Source organism: Oryctolagus cuniculus, chromosome 10, assembly GCF_964237555.1.
Source record: "Oryctolagus cuniculus chromosome 10, mOryCun1.1, whole genome shotgun sequence".
NCBI classification, from domain to species: domain Eukaryota; kingdom Metazoa; phylum Chordata; class Mammalia; order Lagomorpha; family Leporidae; genus Oryctolagus; species Oryctolagus cuniculus.
The window spans coordinates 84549862-84568572 of NC_091441.1; the positions used below are offsets into that span (position 1 = coordinate 84549862).

The window sequence follows — 18711 nt, forward strand, 5'->3', positions numbered from 1 at the left end:
TTCAGCCAAAGCTGTCTGTTAAAGGAGTCTCTCAAGGATGGGACTACTTTAATATTGCCACATGTCCACTCATGGTCTGGTAATGGCTTGATCTGGGTGCAAATGTGGTGGTAGAACTCAGTTGCAGCTGCTGGCCTTCAATAAATTACACTCCCTGTAGTTGGAAGTCTGTGGGGCACAGACTCATGTTAGACAAAAATTGTTCTTTTGTTAGGATATAGTTCTACTGTAATAAGAGACCTCTAAATACAGTGACTTGAACAAATTAAAATTTTTTGTCTTTAAAATTGGAAGCTCAAGTTGGGTATTGGGTCCCAGGCTCCTTCTGTCTTGTTGCTCTGTATCCTAGGATTGTTATTGTTCACACAATCGGTAGTGGTCCAGTATGCATCCAGTGACTGAATAGAAGAGAGAGAGGAAGGTCCTACTTTTCCATTAATGCCCTTAGCTACAGGTTGGATACCAGCTGTCCACCATATATTACCTGCCAGAACTCAGCTGTTTAAGTTTCTTGTGGCTGCTGCAACAAATTACCATAAATTTAATAGCTTAAAACAATAGTTTTATTCTCTTGCTATTCTCTTTCACTCTCACTGAGGGAAGTCAAGGTATCAGCTGGACTGTCCTGCTAGAGACTCTAGGAGACATTCCTTTTTTTGCTGTTTCCAGCTTCTGATGGCTCCCTACATTCTTTGCCTGTAACCACATCTGACTGGTTTCTACCTCTACAGTCACATTGCTTTTTCCTGTCCAGTATGTAATCTCCCTCTGCCTCCTCCTGATAAAGGCATTTGTGTTTGCAGTTAGAGCCCACTCTAATCCAGGATAATCTCCCCACCTCCGGACCCTCAGCTCAGTTGCATCTGCAAAGATGCTGCTCCCATATATAGTAAAATTCTTACCCATCAGGGATTGAAGCCTGAATATCCTTGGAGGCCATAATCCAGTCTATGGCAGAACTCATATGGCCACATTTAGATACAAAGTTAGTTTTTGTTGGACAGCTAAGTACCTATTCTAAGTTAAAGAGTTCTATTACTCAAAATAGAAAAGGAGGATGGTTATTGGGTAGTAATATTTTTATATAGAAGTTTCAGAAGTTTGAATCTTGGGGTAAAAAACTTCCTATCATCAATTACAAATTCTGCATTTTTGTATACTTTTGAACTCCAAGAGAAGTTGGAGTAGAAGTTTATTGCTTTTTTCTGCCTACCTTTATCACCATTTTCTGTTTTTCTGGTGAGAGTATCATGATTTTCCTCTGGGCAAACACCCCCTCCTAAATGTCAGTCCTTGTAATATGTGATGAGAGAAGTCTAGACTTGTTGGTTCATATTTCCTGTTGTTTCAGGGTTGGGCCTGAGATCTCTAACAGAAGACCATGGGTCTTGTGTGGGAACCACTGGGAAAGGGAAGTCCTCTTTCTACTGGCATGGCAGAAAAGATCAACATAAACTGGAAATGCTGATAACTATCTTTACATAGAATGTGAAATCCTGCCTGAACTTGGAGGCAACCTATAAGACAAAAGGAACTAAGCAGTGTGGAGAAACGTGTTCTTGGTGACATCATTTAAGCACCTGTATCCAGCTACATTTGAACACAATATACTCCTGGACTTTTTATGTGAGCCAGTAAGTGGTCCTGCCCTACACTGCTTTCACTTGTTCTTTTGCCAATTGGATTAAGTTCTGACACTTGTAATCAAGAGGTCCATCTTTTGAAAATTTGGGTGATTTGCTAAAGGAAATACATCAAATAATAGGCAAAGTCAAGGCTGGAATTAAAGTATTCCTTTTAAGCTACTCAATTATGCTGCCTTTCCTGTATTGCACATAATGATTGTTGACCCGTTTCTTCTGATTCCGCTATAAAGTGGAAGTTCCTTAGTCACTTCAGTCAATCTTGATTTTTAAAGATGACTTTAGTTTTTATGTGATTTCCTCTCATCTGGCCTACAAGTTCCAACAGATTATCAAAGAAACATCATTGACAAATAGGATTTGTGATAACACTGAATACCATACTTTTGTTTGTTTGTTTGGATTTGTTTGAAGATGAGGAGGGAGTTGCTAAAAAGCCAACAAGAAGTGTGGAAGAGGTTGATGCCCTTTTTTATTGTTGTTTCCAGCAGATTTATAATGCAATAAAAAATTTGTTTTGCAATCATTTAGCCCATGTGGTCGATATTAGACTTCTCAGTCAAAACCGTTCATGTCTTTGAGAGGCTCTGAAGCTTTTCCTTTAAGTGAAGGATGCTGTGAAAATGTTGAACTCAACCTTCCCCCGGAATTTCTTTCAAGACTGTCCTTATGAGTAGTTCAATTTTAAGAAATTCCAGATGAATTGTGCAAACCAAGATGAAAGATGAAGCACATACACAGCTGTGCCCAAGAATTATGCAGAAGTATGCAAATTCTAACCCCAGTGATGATGGAAATGTTCACCTTATGTTGCAGTAATAACAATCACCACTCTGATCTGATGGCGAGCCAGGAGGCACAAAGGGCACCTGGAGTCAAGAATTAATAATAAGAGGGATTTTTTTTCTTCTGCTGCTGCAGAACCTCAGCTTATTTGAATGCCTTATTGTGCAGTGTAGTTTGACATGGAAACTAATATTAACAACGACATGTTCGTGGCACAGATACTTATCATTGAATGTAAACCCGTTTTAAAGAATTTAGAGACTTAAACAGAGTCCTGATTTATTTTTATGAAAGCTGAATACTTGAACTTAATAAACCTATGACTGTATGAGAAGTTACTGGTAAGTGTGGGTCTATGCTTTCTATGTTGGCAGGGAAAAAGTATAAAACTAAGGAGCTTGAGGAAATGGTGATAAGAAGGTTCCAGTACAATAGGCAAGTGCTATAAAGTGCTGGAAATAAAATAGGTGTCATTCATTGAGTCCTCACTGTATGCCAGGCACAATGAAGCTTTTAGAGTTATATCATTCCACCTTAGACTTACAGCTTAGGCAAGACATAGGTTTCCCTGAGAATTCAAAATGAGAAGAGGCAGGGCAACACTCACTCATGGAAATGAGAGTTCTTCAACCCTTTATGACAGAGGTGGGGGTTGGCACTGTGGTGTAGTGGGCAAAGCAGCGTCCTGCAGTGCAAGCATTCCATATGGGTGCCAGTTCAAGCCCCAGCTGCTCCACTTCCCATCCTGCTGCCTGTTAATGTGCCTGGGGAAGCAGTGGAAGATGGCCCAAGTCCTTAGGCCCCTGCTCCTAAGTGGGAGACCTTGAAGAAGCTCCAGATTTATGACTTTGGATTGCCCAGCTCCAGCCATAGAGGCCATCTGGGGAGTGAACCAGCAGATGGAAGATATCCCTCTTTCTCTGCCTCTGCCTCTCTGTAACTCTACCTTTCAAATAAATCTTTAAAAAAAGACAGGGATGGGGAACATCTGGCCCTCAGGCCATATAAGGCTTGGGAAATTACTTGGTCTGGCCCTGCCAGGCAACCTTAGGCATAACTCAAAATTTGGTAAATCTATAGCAGGCTAATTTTAAATTATTAATTTTATATTGCCCAGGAATGATGGTATAAATATCCAAATGGCCCATGGCAGAAAAATTTTCCTGGATAAGACACTGGTAGTCTCAAACCTCAGCCTGTGATGTTACCATGCCACAATCTAGGATAGTATATTTCTCTCTTGTCTAATCAAATTTTGGTAGACTGTGGAGTAGTTTCTTCTTTTCAAATCTTATTTTCTTTCCTTTTGATTTCCTTTAGGTTTATAAAATTAATGTTTATTTTGCAAACAGTATGTAAATGCAGTCATTTATAAAAAAAATAGAATGCCACATGGTAAGTCTGGAGGTACATCTGTTACTAACCTTATTATCTCATTGCTTTTCTGCTGGACCTCCAGGATGACTGATCTCCAGAACTCAACGTGGCCATCTTTGACACTGATTTTTCAGACTGGGAAAAGTTCGGGGAAGCTGTCCAGTGAGACTCTAACTGGGTTGTGCCTCTTTGCTTGTTGGTCTACCATCTGTGACACAATCCATTCATTTCAAAATCCAGCATTTCCATCTCCTGATATCATGTTGACTTCCTGCCAGGAGGTGTTGAGAAAGAAGGAACGACAGGGTAGTTTCATTCCCTTTAAAGCTGAGCACTAAAAGGTGCAGGTATAATGTCTACTCACATCCCTGCTCTGCAAAGTGGGATCATATGGCTGTATCCCTCGAGTGTTGGTATATATTTTGATAGGTATATATTTTGATAAGTGTATGTTTTTGATATGTAATGTGATTAGATCCGCAGTATCCCTTCTATTGCTCTCCTTTTCTCTCTCCCTGTTTCCTTCTTTCTCTTTTCTTACTCTGTTTTTTTTTTCAGTAATGAATTCTTCTATCCATTAGTTCGTATGTCAGTTGCCTACAGCAACCAGACCTATACCTTGCCACATTGATAGTAGGGACTTAAGTGCTTGAGCCTTTACCTGCTGCCTCTGAGGGTGTGAATTTGCAAGAAGATGAACTAAAGATGCAGTAGCCAGGACTCAAACCAGGCGTTCTAATGTGGGATTCAGGCTTCCTAGCCAGCAACTTAACCTCTGTGCCAAATATCCTTTCCAATAATAATGTCTTTGAATGGCTTCATAGACATTTTGCTTATTAAAAAATCTGACTATTGGGCATGTGTTTGGTGTAGTAATTTAGTTGCCAGTTGTCTATGTCCCTTAGTACCTGTCCTGTCCTGCCTCTAGCTCCTCATTCCAGCTTCCTGTGAGAGCAGACTCCGAGAGGCAATGGTGATGGCTCAAGGAGTTAGGCTCCTGCCACCTATGTTAGAGACCTCCATTGAGTTTCTGTCTCCTAGCTTTGTCCCTGGGCCAGCCTCAGCCATCAGAGACATGCAAGAAGTAAACCATTGTATGGGATATCTGCTAGTCTGTCTGTCTCTCCCACTCTGTCTCATGTCCTCTAAATAGTGAATAAGCTAAAATAAAATGAATATTGACTTTTTTTAAAAAAAGGAAACTTCTTTTTAGTCTATGGAGGAATCAGATTAATCCACTTATAAAAATAGTGTCCAGCATTTACAAAGCACTTTCCATGTGGCTATCAGTATACCAAAAGCTAACTGTGTAGATTTTCTCAAATAGACCTCAAAAAATATGACATCAACAACTATTCTTAATTGGTTGGTGAGAAATTTAAGACTCAGAAAAATTAAGGAACTAGCAAGGGCACCTAGTATATAACTAGCACAACGAATAAAGAAGCTAAAAAGCAGGTTTGGGTCCTTAAATCAGAGTGGAGTGGTCTCTTAAGGATAATTCCTCCTATATTGCTTGCATTAGAAAACAAGATAGGTTGGGAATGAAGAGACTTACATTCTGATCTACACCCTATACTCAGAGTGTTAGTTGTGAGTTTGTTTGCTCATGAACAAATAAGTTTTAAGTGCCTAACCGATGCAGGACCACTACAGGGAATGCTGGAAGAGTACACAGTCCTGTCCCTTGGGAATTTAGTCTTCCAAGGAGGGAAGAGGGTGTCATAGTGACTATTGTAGGTGCTGGAGAAAAATCTGTTCAAGTTCTCAAGTCTTAGTTGTGATCTGTGGTTTTCTTTATGTACAAAATCTAGTGTGAGTATTTTATTCTTAATGGTTAATACTTCTTTACCTTGGCATTTGACAGAATGGAAAATTCCCAAGACACTTCCTATGGGCTATATTAAGTGTTGAAGACAAATGCATTGGTGATTCTGCTCAAGGTACTTAATTATCACCTAAGCATTTTTTTGAAGCGTAGATGTTAGCAGATATATTTTTGAGATAGAATTGAATATGAAAATCTTCAGGTTAAAGCACACTTTTATTATTTAGTAACTTCCATTTTTATAACAGTGAAAATGGGGTTATTTAGGTTTTTGACACTGGTGATGTTCTTTAAAATGACTATGACAGTGAATTTTATTCTAAAATCATCCTTTGATACCAAAAACAGCTTTCTGTTTTGTCTGTAACATTTGAGTTACTTATCTGTCTGTAGACAGAGCAAATTATTTGATTGCTTTAACCTAGTTAAGTCAATCCCAGTCATGGTGCATCTTATGCACTGGGGAGGGGGAGTACTATTTCTGTCCTCAAGTAAGTACCCATTATGAGGTTAGCTCATCCACTTGGCCAAAACGATTTCATGAGCTTGCTCTGAACACAGTGTTACTTTGCCAGGTCAGTATCAGGCCACAGCCTGATTTTTTCTCCGGTCCAGAGGTTCTGACCAGGCCTGAAATCATATTCATAAGTTACAGACATTATAAATTGTATTCTAGATCAATGAATCTCATGCAGGAGTGGTTTTCCCCTCCAGCCAATGTTGGGCAGTGTCTGGAGGCATCTTTAGTTGTTGCAGGTGCAGTGGGGGGATGTTCCTGGCATCTTATGGGTAGAGGTCAGGGATGCTGCCAAACACCCTGCATTGCAAAGTGCAGCCCCACTACAAAGAATTAAGCCACCCCGAATGTCACACTGTTGAGTTGAGAAACTTGTTTTAGAAGGAAAGACAGCACATTCAGTTACTATTTTTTTCTTTGTTAGTATAAGTAGTCTTCCCTCAGATCCCCATAAGAATTGGTTTCACGATCCCCAGGGATCCCCCAGTCTGAGAAGATTCAAGTCCCTTATATAAAACGATGTTGTATTTGCATATATTAAACATATCCCCCATATAATTTAAATAATTTCTGGAGTACTTATAATATCTAATAAAGTGGAAAAACTATATGCACACTGTTATACTGTGTTGTCGAAAAAGCAATTACAAAAAATATTCTGTACAGATTTGTTGCAGAAACATTTTTTCTGATACTTTCTATCCATATTTGGTTGATTCCATGAATACAGAATCCATGGGTATGGCAGGGTGGAGGTGGGGCTGGCCATACATTGAATATGTAAGAATATTTAAGACATTTGAATTTAAGGTTCAAGTTGCATAGTCCAGTCCACAGATATCCCAAGACAGATTACATCTATGAGAATGGCTTTCCTAATTTATTTAACCTGCCACGGCCTTTGGTTATGACAGGGACACCAACCCCAGAACCAGCCCTTAAGTTGATAGGGAGAAAAATTCTCCTAGACCCTCACTCTTCCTCCTCCTTTTTGCTTTTCTTTATTGACCCTATGTCCATTTAACGCAGCTCTGTCCAAAAGAATCTTCCATAGATATGAAAACTTACCTACATGAGCTTTCTACAGTGGTAACTGCTTGCTATACAGAGCTATTACACACTTGGAATGTACCTGGGACATCTGTGAACTTATAACAAATAGCTACCTGTGGCTGCTGGCTACCATATTAGACAGGGCAGATTTTATGTCTTCATACTCACCTCTCTGGGTCAGATCTCTTTTCAGATTTGACATCAGGCATAAATTGTCATAATTGTTCTCTTTCCTGCATTTTGCATCTGGATCTTTGGAGAGGTATATTTGGGCCATGAGAGGAAATATGGGGGAAGAGACTCCCATGTGATTTGGCCTCCTAAAAGATATCTATGAAAACAAACAAACAAAAAGAAAAACAGATATTTCAACTCCAAAAGTTGTACTATGAGAATTAATGGTAAAACTACTACTCAAACAGTACTCTATACTTTGTGTGTCTTTATGGGTGCAGTCTGTTGAAATCTTTACTTAGGATATACTAAGTTGATCTTCTGTATATAAAGATCAGGCCCAAACACTTGGGCCATCTTATGGTGTTTTCCCAGGCATATCCCCACCTCATTGTATGTACATACTCCACTGGGACAGCTAATCTTTTCTTTAAAAACATTTCAGAGATAAACTTCATTATAATTCTGGTAAAATGGCCTCAAATTTCCAATTAAAAGGGTGGAAACTAATGTCACTTTCCTAGATACCATCTAAAATTCTCCTTCCAGGAGTATTCATTTACATGCAGATAGAACATTCATTAACGTTAGTCTCATCTATTATTAAGGTAGGTTTGGTGGGATCTTAACATCTTGTTGGCAATTCAATCCTTGATTTAGGAAATTGAAACTTTAAGTCTTCTGAAAAGTCTTTTAATTCAAATATTTCATTAAGTCTGATAGCTTTACACCATCTTGTGCTGAGAAACTCATTTTAGGTTGGTAAGTAATGAGAGGACTGCCTTATATGCCTTTTTTACCTCAGCACATCTGGTACTGAGCATCCATTTGTTCAAGAAACATTGATCATTCGTATGCATGACTTTGGCGATACTAGGGTAAATGAACTAGCGTAAATGAAAGGTAAAGCTTATACCTTCTTGGGTGATATATTTAGTATACAAAAGTATAAATTTAAAAGTTACCAAATGGAAAGTATTTAGCTTAGCAGTTAAAATGCCACCGAAGACATTGCATCTCATATCTGAGTGCCTAGTTTCAAATCCTGGCTCTGGCTCCAGGCTCCTGACTCCAGGTGCTTGACACTGAAGACCCTGGGAAGCAACAGTGATTGCTCAAGTCACAGTGTTCCTGTCACCCAGGTTGAGACCTGGATTGTATTCCCAGCACCTGACTTTGGTGCCCCAGCTCCACTGGAGGTATTTGGGAAGTGAACAAAAGGTGGGAGTTCTCTCTCTCTCTTTCTCTCACTCTCACTCTCGCTCTCGCTCTCACTCTTGTTCTCTCTTTCTCTGTTTCTCTATTTCTCAAATGCATTAATTTTTTAAAAGTTTACAAAAGCATGAAGAATCTAGTAGGACGACTGCTAGGCTAAAAGAATTCCAAAGAGGTGTTAGTTCATCTTAGTCTAGGAGCCAGTGATACTCACCTACAGAGAGATGATTAAGTGGAAATCTGGGGAAATAATGGCAAAAATTCACTCTAAGTAGAAGGAATGCACAGGTTTAGGAATACATGAGCAAAGTCTGGGGATTGGGAAGAGCTGAAAACACTTTCTAAGGTACAACATAGGAGGGAAATTAGTAAAAAAAAAATTCCTCTAACATTCCTTGGAACAATTTTAAGTGTACTTCATTAAGGGCAGAGGTCCTACATGGGGAGCAGGTGCACAGTGACTCCCGTTGTTGATTTAACAGTTGACACTCGTATTTATGACATCAGTAATTACCCGAGGCTCTTGTCATGAGCTGCCAAGGCTATGGAAGCCTCTTGAGTTCACCAGCTTCGATCTTATTCAGACAAGGTCATAGTCAAAGTGGAAGTTCTCTCCTCCCTTCAGAGAAAGGTACCTCCTTCTTTGATGGCCCCGTTCTTTCTACTGGGATCTCACTCGCAGAGATCTTTCATTTAGTGTGTGTGTTTTTTTTTTGTTTGTTTTTTTGTTTTTTGCCACGATGTCTTGACTTTCCATGCCTGCGAAACTCTCATGGGCTTTTTAGTCAGATCTGAATGCCTTAGGGGCTGATTCTGAGGCCAGAGTGCTGTTTAGGGCTTTTGCCATTCTATGAGTCTGCTGTGTATCCTGCTTCCCATGTAGGATCATTTTCTCCTTTTTAATTCTATCAGTTATTTGCAGACACTGGTCCCATCCATGCAATCCCCTTGACACTCAATCCCATCCCCCTGATCAACCATGAACCTAAACTCATCACTCCAACTAGTAAGATGGCATTGGCACATGCCACATTGATGGGGTTGAATTGGAATCCCCTGGCACGTCTCTAGCTCTACCATTAGGGGTAAGTCCGAGTGAGTTTGTGCCAAATTGTACATCTCCTCCCTCTCTTATTCCCACTCCCACATTCAACAGGGATCTTCTTGTGTTTTTAAGATTTATTTTTATTTATCTGAAAGGCACAGTTAGAGAGTAAGAGAGAGACAGAGACAGAGAATATCTTCTATCCACTGGTTCACTCCCCAAATGACAACAAAGGCTAGGGCTGGGCCAGGCTGGAGCCAGGAGCTTCTTCCAGGTCTCCCATGTAAGGTGCAGGGGCCCAAGCACATGGGCTATCTTCCGCTGCTTTCTGGGGTGCATTAGCAGGGAGTGGTTTGAAAGTGGAGCAAGGGGGACTAGAACCAGCATTCATCAATGAAATCTTCTAAAGCCCTGGATCTTGCCCTGCCAGAAGCCCACTGATCTCTTTCCTTTTTAAACAGAAGCAGTTTCTGTGACTTGCAACCAGATAGTATGTTGAATAAAACACAATGGGAAGGATTTGAATTATTAAGAAGTGTATACAGTATTTTTAGATCGCCTTTGACAACAAACATTAACAGATAAGTGATGAATGTACTAAATAAGAATTAGTGCATAAATAAATAACCCTTTATAGCTCCATAACTCCCCATAGTTCACCAAACACTTTGGCAGATGGTTCAGAGTCACTGTATGAAATGGGCAGTGACTATCAGTCTCCACTTAAGGTACAGATTTGTGGAGAGACTTCTCCAAATCCATGTAAGTGATATCATCACCCTGATACTTAAGACATTCTCATTGGCTCCCAATGGCCTTGCCCAGGAGCCTCCACAGGTCAAAGGTTTTAGGTCATTATGAACATCTAACTGAAAGATATTTTTGCTAGTAAGTAAATAATGCACATTAAGAAGACTTCTAGTGTGTGTATACATATCCATGTGTTTTGGTGCAAGACAAACAATGCAAGAAAACTGATCTGATAATCTAGACAATATTCAGGTACAGATGCTATTATAAAAAAATCCTGGCAAAAACTTCCAAACAAAAATATTATTGGTCCTTTTAAAGAGGTGCTTAACTAGCAGTTTTCAGCTTTGATCTTGTGATCCAAGGTAAACTCAACAACTTTTCTCAAAGAACAAACATCCCAAGACCTTCAAATTAAACCTTCGGTTTCCAAAGGCTGAGCCAAGAAGTCTGACATAGTAAACCATCTTCTGCTCCATTTGCCTAATGGGCAGGGATGAAGGCCCAAGATAACCTGGCAGAACTTGAACCCATGGTTCCAGGAAGTCTAAATGAGCCACAGATTATGCTTGGCCATGGATCATTACCTCTGGCAGAGAAAAGGCACAACTTCAAGCCTGTTTACATGACAGTGCTTTGTAAGATAAGGGATTAAAATCCCCTATAAGAACAGAGATTCTTCGTGTCTGCTCAGTGCAACAGGTAGGTCACTTGAAAACACTGCTGAAAAAGGCCTTTGTTTTGGAAACTCTCCAGGGGGAAGGAACAAGGGACTCACTTATCCATGACTCACCCCCACCCAACCCCCCAAAAGGAAAAGTAAATGGTGAGCAAGGTATTCTCTACTTTCCTGGTAGTAAGGTCTAGACAGAGAGTCAGCCTCACACTGCTGGTAGAAACGGTTAAGAGGCGTAATTTTCTCCTCCCTCAGGCTGTGCGGTGAGGTAGGAGAACCACAGAAAAAAGGCTCACAGCTGCTGTCCACGGCTCAGATCATCATTTCCTGTTTGTCCTTAGGCAGATTGCCTCACCAGTTTGGGGAGCCTTGATTAAGAGTGTCTCAATTTACCCATCTGAAATAATAGCTGTTTCATCAAGGATATTGTGGAGTTTAATGAAAGCCTCGGAAGGGTAATGAGATCCTCAGATAAGACCCTGTGTAAACACTAAGTGGTGTATGTCTGCATATATACACACTGCATACACACCCAGGGTAGGCCCACAAGCTGAAATCTCTGGCAAAATTCTTTCCTTCTCCTTTGAGACAGAAAGAAGGATATTCAGAAGCCGAAAGTCTGCCACAAAGGGAGAGGAAGTAGTCAAATCACAGCCAACATATATTCACTAAGCTCCTAACAAGGGCCAGGCCCTGTGTGGGGTTCTGGATACATACAGGTAAACAATATAAGCAAAATTCCAGCTTTCATATAGCTCACATTCTGGAGGAGGGTGGCAGAGAACAAAACTATGAATATATGGTAATGTAGAATACTGATGTGGGCTATGAAAGCAATGAGGCAGAGTCTGGGTGTGGAGTTGGGCGGTACGTGGCTGTTTCAGAAACAGTTCTACAATAGAAGCAGCCTGTTAGGGAGCGATAGGACAGGTGTCACTGGACAGGATGTGCTGTGCCTAAAACATTCGAACTCATACAGAGAGCACACTGGAGATGACATCCGAGATGACGATGTGACCAACTCTGTGGATCCTGTCTCTAGAGAACAACCACAACTGATGACAATCATTTTTACAAAACTGAATTCTCTGTAAATTGTCCTAATGGCATATAACAGATAAATACATATTGATTCAAAAAAGGCTACTAAATATTGCTAAGAACAGTGAATGTCTGTAGCACTTGAGCCAAGGACCGCTCTCATTTCTTCCCATCACTGGTTCAATGTGACAGACACTGCACCCTGAGCAGATGGGGCCCAGAATTTGGGACACTTTCTTCTGCAAGATCCTAGTCAAGGGCCAGGAAGTGGGAGACTCCTAGCATTTTTGAGTCCTGTGAGCTCCATGTTCAGAGGCTTAGTTCCCTACAAGACTGACTAAGAGACCAGAAGCCACATTTCTGTTCTTAGTCCCTGTCCAGAAGAAAGGTCTGCTGTGGCTAGAGCAGAGTTGAGTCTCTGCTTTTTGAGCGTTCACATCCCACTTGCTCCAGATCACATACACCCATATCTGTGTGAGCTGGAGCAGCATAGAAAATCAAGCAGACAGAGGTGACTGACCTGAAAGTGCCTTGCTCATAAAGCAGCAGTGTTAAACTCCCAGGGAAGTGGGCCACTGCCCTAACCCCAGCTGTAGAGCAATGGTGCAGTTATTTTACCAAGTGGAATGGTATTAGGGCATGATAATAGAAAGTTCTCAAGCTCTCTCCAAAGGGAATGACTTTATTTGGAGAATGTGGGAAAGAAGTTTAATCCAATAAGTACTCTCAAAAACATGGAGAATTTGATGGCAAAAGGAGACTAGGGGTAGTAACGTGAGCATGAGAGCAGTAAGCTAAACCATAAGCCAGGTAGTTATCAGAGAGAAGCAGGGAAAAAGATGCTGAAAGAGCTTAACTTGGGTTAGACTCAACCTAAAAGACTAGACCCACGTTCTACCTTGCAGAGGGTCTGAATTTATTTGTATCAAACTGCAGAGTAATTGATGCCCCAGGACATTGCCAGAAACAATAGAGCAATAAGTTGGCAATTAGTGCAGCTGAATAGCTGGATGTGAGGCAAAAAGTTCAGGGAAAGAGACAAAGAGAATCCAGGATGACTGGGCACTGCCCAAGCTTCTTAATAAAGAACAACAGGGCTGGCGCCGTGGCTCAATAGGCTAATCCTCCACCTTGCGGCGCCGGCACACTGGGTTCTAGTCCCGGTTGGGGCGCCGGATTCTGTCCCGGTTGCCCCTCTTCCAGGCCAGCTCTCTGCTATGGCCAGGGAGTGCAGTGGAGGATGGCCCAAGTCCTTGGGCCCTGCACCCCATGGGAGACCAGGAAAAGCACCTGGCTCCTGGCTCCTGCCATCGGATCAGCGCGGTGCGCCGGCTGCAGCGGCGGCCATTGGAGGGTGAACCAACGGCAAGGGAAGACCTTTCTCTCTCTGTCTCTCTCTCTCACTGTCCACTCTGCCTGTCAAAAAAAAAAAAAAAAAAAAAAAAAAAAAAAAGAACAACAAAATTTACTAAATGAAAGCATGAAAAAGAGGCTATTATTGCTAATGTTATCATAATAAAAATGCTTACAATTTATTTGGTGAACAGTTCTATGCAAATAACTTAAGTAACCCAATGAAATAGATACTTATCTAGAAAGATACAAACTATGCAGTGACTCAAGATGAAATAGGAGATCTGATTAGATCTGAAACAAGAGGCTGGATTTGTAAGTGTTAAAGTTCCTACATAAAGGCCCAGGACCAGATGGCTTCAGTGGTGACTTTTACCAAAATTTAAAGAACTAATTATATCAACTTATCACCAAATTCACCCAAAAAATTTTAAAAAGGAATAGTTTCTAATTCAGTCTGTGAAACCAACATTAGCCTCCTACCAAAATCTGGCATGATACACAAGAAAACAAAACTAAAGCCCAATATCTCTGATAAATTTAAACACAAAATCTCAATAAAAAAAAAAAAAACTAAATCCAGTAACATATAAAAGGGAGTATATGCCACAGCAATTATAATTTATGAAAAAATAATATTAATTAAGCCCATGTTGTGGGCTTTTGGGGAATGGGCTATTGTATGGAAGCACTCTCTCTAACTCAAAAAAATTGATAGTATTTCTCTATGTTAGCAGTGAACAAACTGAAGATGACTTTATCAGATGAGTTCCATTTATAATAACTTCAAAAAAAGTAAAAGATTAAGAAATAAAATTAGTGAAAAGACAAAATATATGCCTTGAAAGCTATACACATTTTTAAGGAAATTAAAGATTATCTAAATAAATGGAAAATCATCCCATGTTCACATATTGGATGGATTAAAATTGTTAAGCTGTCAATACATCCAAAATTGATGCATATATATATATATATATATTTTTTTTTTTTTGACAGGCAGAGTGGACAGTGAGAGAGAGAGACAGAGAGAAAGGTCTTCCTTTGCCGTTGGTTCACTCTCCAATGGCTGCTGCGGCTGGCGCGCTGAGGCCGGCGCACCGCGCTGATCCAATGGCAGGAGCCAGGTGCTTTTCCTGGTCTCCCATGGGGTGCAGGGCCCAAGGACTTGGGCCATCCTCCACTGCACTCCCTGGCCATAGCAGAGAGCTGGCGTGGAAGAGGGGCAACCAGGACAGAATCCGGCGCCCTGACCGGGACTAGAACCTGGTGTGCTGGCGCCGCAAGGCGGAGGATTAGCCTAGTGAGCTGCGGCACCGGCTGATGCATATATTTAATTCAATCATTTTTTCAAATCCAAACTGATTTTTTTCATACATTGATGAGATGATCCTCATGTTTACACAAAAATTCCAAGGAACCAGAATAACAAAAACATCCTTGAAAAGGTAGACAAATATTGGAGGACTCCTACTTACCCATCTAAAATCTTACCACAAAGCCAGAAATCCACACAAGGTGGTAATGTTATAACTATATATATATGTATATATGTATATATATATGTATATAACTATATATATGTATATCAATGAGATTGAAATGAGAATCTAGAATTGTATCCTCACATTTAGAGTTAATTGACTTTCTACAAGAACACAAGAAGAATTAAGTGGTACTAAGAATTTCAGCATAAAATGGTAGCTACATTTTCAGCAAATGTTGCTAGGAAACTTCATATTCATATGCAAAAGAATAAAGTTGGGCCCTCTCCTCACCGCATACAAAATTAAATAAAAATGAGTGACAGATATAAAAGTAAGCACTAACACTATGCTTTAATTCTTAAGACATGAGAGTAAATATCTGAGTTTACTAGGCAGTGGATTCTTAGATATGACACCAAAAGCATAATCAACAACAACAAAAAAACCAGATAATTTGGAGTTCATCGTAATTAAAAACTTGTGTGCTTAAAACATGTTGTTGGGGCCGGTGCTGTGGCATAGTGGCCTAAATCTCCACCTGCATCGCCAGCATCCCATATGGGCACTGGTTTGTATCTCAGCTGCTCATCTTCCATTCGAGCTCTTTCTATGGCCTGGGAAAGCAGTCCCAAGTCCTTGGACCCCTGCACCTATGTGGGGAGACCTGGAAGAAGCTTCTGGCTCATGGCATTGGACTGGCCCAACTCAGGCCATTGTGGCCATTTGGGGAGTGAACCACAGAAGAAGACCTTTGTGTCTGACTCTCCCTCTTTCTGTCTGTAACTGCCTCTCAAATAAATAAATAAAATTTTAAAAATCTTTTTAAAACTTATTGTCCAGAAAGTGAAAAGATGGCCCACAGAATGGGGAGAAAATATTTGCAAGTCTTACATTTAAGAAGCTACTTGTAGCTAGATTGTACTTAGAACCCTTACAACTCAACAGTAAAATGACAACAAAATTAAATCATGGGTAAGGAGATGAATAGATGTCCCTCCAAATATAGACCTATAGCCAATAAACATGGGCGAGGATGCTCAGCATCTTCGGCCATCAGGAAATGCAGTTGCAATCTATAATGAGACATCACTTAATACCCATAGAGGGCTATAATAAAAAAACAAACAATAGCAAGTGTTGAGGATGTGGAGAAGCCAGAATCCTCCTCTACCACTGATGGAAAAAAAAATTTTGAAGCCATATGGAAAAGTAATCTGACAGTTCCTTGAAAGTGTAAACTTACTATATAATCCCACAACTCCACTTCTATATGCATATTGAAGAAGAATGAGAACATATATCCACATGACACATGTATATAGATGTTCATAGCTTGTGGCCAAAAAGAAGAAAAAAGCCAAATCTCCATCATCTGGTGAATGCGCACATTAAATGTGTTAGATCCATACAGTGAACTATTGTTAGGTCATTAAAAAGCAGATAATGTGCTACGGCATAGATAAATCTTGAAACCATTGTTTTAAATGAAAAAATCCATTCAAAAATGACTACACATACCACATGTTATATGATTCTGTTTATGTGAAACATCTGAAATAGTTAAATATATAGACAGAAATTATATTAGCACTTCAGGATTTGGTTGATGGAGAGATGGGGAATGACCATTCATTGATGCAGGGTTTCTTTTCCGAGGAACTAGAATGTTTTAAAATTGATGATAGTGATTGTTACACAGATTTGTGACTATCTGAGAAAAACTTGACTTTTATCCTGTAAATGGATTAGTTGTATAATATGTGAATTAAATCCCAATAGACTATGTTTCTAAAAGAAAAATAAGGAAATGGTAACTGCAACAAGAAACATGCCTGAGTTATATTCAACTCACACATCACCAATATATGGAGCCTCAGATAGATTTTAAGATTCTCTTTAGGGGTCGGCGCCATGATGCCTCCTCCGTCTGCGGCGCCGGCATCCCTTATGGGCGCCAGTTCTGGTCCCGGTTGCTCCTCTTCCAGTCCAGCTCTCTGCCTTGGCCTGGGAAGGCAGTGGAGGGTGGCCCAAGTGCTTGGACCCCTGCACCTGCATGGGAGACCAGGAGGAAGCAATTGGTTCCTAGCTTCGGATTGGCATAGCTCCGGCTATTGCGGCCATTTGGGGAGTGAACCAACGGAAAGAAGATCTTTCTCTCTGTCTCTCTCTCTCACGGTATGTAACTCTACCTGTCAATTAAATAAATAAAAATCTTAAAAAAAAAGATTCTCTTTAATTTCAGGAGGTTTATTTTATAACAGAGAAGCCTGAGCAAGAGAAAAAGGAGTTGATATTCAGTAGACAGGACCAAGAGGTGACTAAGAGGTGATGGTATATATTTCACCAACTGACCTTATGAGGAAATGTACAATGAACATTACACTTAACTCACCAAGTAGAGAACAAATCAGCTGCTAATCTCGAACTTAATGCTGAATGGTCTGAAGACTGACATTTTTACACAGATGAGGACACCCAATCACTTATTTTTTTTTTTAAAGATTTCTTTATTTGAAAGGCAGAGTTATGGGTGGGGCGGGGGAGAGAGGTCTTCCATTTGATTCACTCCCCAAATGGCCGCAATAGCTGGAGCTGCACCGATCCAAAGCCAGGAGCCAGGAGCCAGCAGTTTCTGGGTCTCCCATTTGGGGGAGTGAACCAGTATACGGAAGATCTCTTTCTCTCTTTCTTTGTCCCTTCCACTCTTGGTGTAACTCTTTCAAATAAATAAATAAATATTTTTCGAAAAAAAATGGTTTGCCAGACAAAAACCACTTGGGTCTAAATCTAAAAGGGTCTTAAAGGAAGATTTGGTAAAATAAATAAAGTTGATAAATAAATAAAATAAAAATACTATCTGTGCAACCAAGGAGTAGTACACAGGAGAAGTACAAGGAGTTATAGGATGATACATAACTAAAGAAGCTAAGTTTGCCCAACTGGCTCTTAAGGGAGCTCCATCACCATTTCTGCTCCCTCCTGTCCCTCCCCACGAAATAGCTCGAGACTGGCCTTTTTGAAGTTGGTCTTTTAAACAACTGTCTGCTGTCTTTAAAAAGTTTTAAATGGCTGTCTCAGTAAAAGTGAAATCAATATTCTTTCAGCCTGGGCTTTTAGCAGATAATGTCTCCCCATAAATCACGGGCATAATGACACCGGAATAATTCATCATCTTATTACATTTACATATGATGCGCCACATTGTTCTGGCGAAGGTTATCTCCCCTGCCTGGGACTCCATCCAGAAACAAATAAAAGACCAGGGAACCTGATTATTTCATGGTCCGTTTATAGAAGCTGTTGTGGATCCATTTGCTGACCGTCAGCTACTTTTGCTTTACAGTCCTTATGTGTACACACAGCCTTCCAGCTCAAGAAGTTCAATAACCTTTAAAACTTTATTTGTGGAAGAGGCGCCTGTCTGGGTTGAAGATGCTTTCTGTACTCTCGGGTTGTTTTGACATCTATGTCGGGTCCAAGGTCATCAGTTTAGTCATCAAGTATTTATCAGTCACCTGTTGTGGGTCAAGTATGGCATGGATGCTGAAGATACACATGAAAAAGGAGAGAGATCTGTCCTGTTCTCATTGTCTGTGACATCACACGAGGGAAGGTGATCAAAGAACTGTTTGCAGATGACTACGCCATGGTTTTTGTCATAAGTACGAGGATGAGAGATGAAGGTGTCAGGAGTAAGGACACTCCTACTTAGATGGGGCAGAGATCACGGTTGACATGGTAGTTATGCTTGCGTTACAACCTAAAG

General features: G+C 40.4%; 1 long non-coding RNA gene across 4 annotated transcripts in view; it reads right to left on the reverse strand.

Moving 5' to 3' along the window:
* Positions 1-3852: 3852 nt before the first annotated feature.
* LOC103349250 (large ribosomal subunit protein eL31-like) overlaps positions 3853-18711 on the reverse strand; it is a 36901-nt gene continuing 22042 nt past the window's right edge. Inside the window, exons 2-4 of one of the 4 annotated variants that reach the window (XR_011379495.1) lie at positions 16798-16994; positions 7373-7535; positions 3853-4077 (exon numbers count right to left, since the gene is read on the reverse strand). This is a non-coding gene — a long non-coding RNA (large ribosomal subunit protein eL31-like). Of the gene's footprint in view, positions 4078-7372; positions 7536-8807; positions 8834-16797; positions 16995-18572; positions 18706-18711 lie in introns of those variants that run through there. The other 3 variants (XR_011379492.1, XR_011379493.1, XR_011379494.1) reach the window with 3 other exon arrangements.